The sequence below is a fragment of the Hyposmocoma kahamanoa genome, unplaced genomic scaffold (assembly GCF_003589595.1).
Source record: "Hyposmocoma kahamanoa isolate Upper Pololo Valley unplaced genomic scaffold, ASM358959v1 99151, whole genome shotgun sequence".
In the NCBI taxonomy this organism is placed as follows: domain Eukaryota; kingdom Metazoa; phylum Arthropoda; class Insecta; order Lepidoptera; family Cosmopterigidae; genus Hyposmocoma; species Hyposmocoma kahamanoa.
In genome coordinates, this window is record NW_020655809.1 from 4,790 (window position 1) to 6,460 (window position 1,671).

At 36.3% G+C, this 1,671-nt stretch overlaps 1 long non-coding RNA gene across 1 annotated transcript; it reads left to right on the top strand.

The window, feature by feature from the left end:
* Nucleotides 1-794: 794 nt before the first annotated feature.
* LOC113239020 lies at nucleotides 795-1,671 on the top strand. The gene is made up of 3 exons (XR_003311155.1): nucleotides 795-1,288; nucleotides 1,385-1,525; nucleotides 1,625-1,671. It is a non-coding gene; the product is annotated as an uncharacterized LOC113239020 (long non-coding RNA).

The window sequence follows — 1,671 nt, forward strand, 5'->3', positions numbered from 1 at the left end:
TGGACGTAACACCAACAGGATCATCAGTCATGATGCTCTCATCGCTTAGTCTGTCCTCTATTTTCGACTCAAGGGGTGACGGATTTACTTTAATATGCCTCTCAAACAAATTAGCAATTTCACTGGCTTCAGTGACTCCGTTCACACTCAATGGAACACCAGGCTTGGAGCTTAACTTTTTCGTATCTTTCCAAAATTTTGAGAAATTTTGGAAAGATACGAAAAAGTTGTTCTCGTTTTTCTTGACAATATTTCAGTTTTCGTTTAAAAATTTTTCGCGTTTCACACATATCCCGATATAACGGACCCGATCGGGGCTTACCATACCAAGTCCAGTTGAGAAAGGCCTGCCTAGCGCTCCGGTGAGAGTCCTTCACATATTTATTCCACCCTACAACAACACGACCACGCCGCGACACTTTTCTTCCATAGCTAAATACAGCCGCTTCTTTGAGTGCATGAATGTAAGCAATGCCATGCTTACCAGATTCAACGTAGGGGCGTCAAATTTGGTGTGAGATATAGTAACAGGTGACGAAACATGGATTTGTAGGTACGATCCCGAAACAAAGCAGCAATCGAGCGTATGGGTCTTTCGAGATGAGCCGAAACCAACCAAAGTGGCGCGCGTACAAAGTGCCTCTAAGCGGATGATTGCTTCTTTTTTAAAAAACTGGACATGTGGCTACTGTTGCTTTGGAGAATCGTTGTACCGTGAATAGTCATTGTTACACGATCATCTTTTTGCCGGAAGTTATTTTTTTTTTTTTTTTTTTTTTTAATTTATTGAGGAACAAACAGTTTTACATATTTAAAAATATACATACTTAAAATTAACATATTACTAAACCTACAGTTCCCTAAATATGCATATAAAACAAAAAAGTATACGGTATACTGACACTTATAAACGTAAGTTTTATAAACGTTAAAAAAAACAAAGTAAAATGAACGCAACACCACCCGTATCCCTCAAACTATGCAACGAACGCACATTTTCTAAGTTTGCTGGATGACAGGCACCGGTTGGTTACGTTCGGGAGCGAGCGGTCGTGTTACGCAACGAGATAAGTACTAAAATGCTATAGTGTAAATTAACATAAGTCGGAATCTAAATGATCCGGAGACCTAAAAAAGAAACAATTGTTCAATACAGGTCGCAGTGTTTGTATAATGCGATGTGTTTACTTTTTGATAAATACTTATTATTAGTATTTATATGACGGCTTGCGAGAACCCCGGATTTTGCAATGTAAACTCCACGCACCAAACGTGGTGTATACTGTAGGTAAGCATGACAGCAAATGTTACTTATTACCTTATATTAACTAATAAATTATTATGAATGAAAATAAAATCTTAATATTAATAAATTGCATTTCAGATAATAACATCTATAATTATAATTGTATGAATCAAGGACAGTGATGATGATGATATGATCGTCATCTATAGCAAGATATTAAATTCTTCATCATAAAAAAAAATAAATATGAATGGATGGCGTGAAGGCCAGAAACTTTAGGTATGAATAGAACGTGTTTCGATTACCTATTATTACGGGAAAAATGCTTATTTTGTGGTAATGTTGTGAAATATTAATTATTAATTTCGTTCCTTACAGGTCTCCTGACTCCATTTAATGACGTAACAAAACTCAGGACACAACAA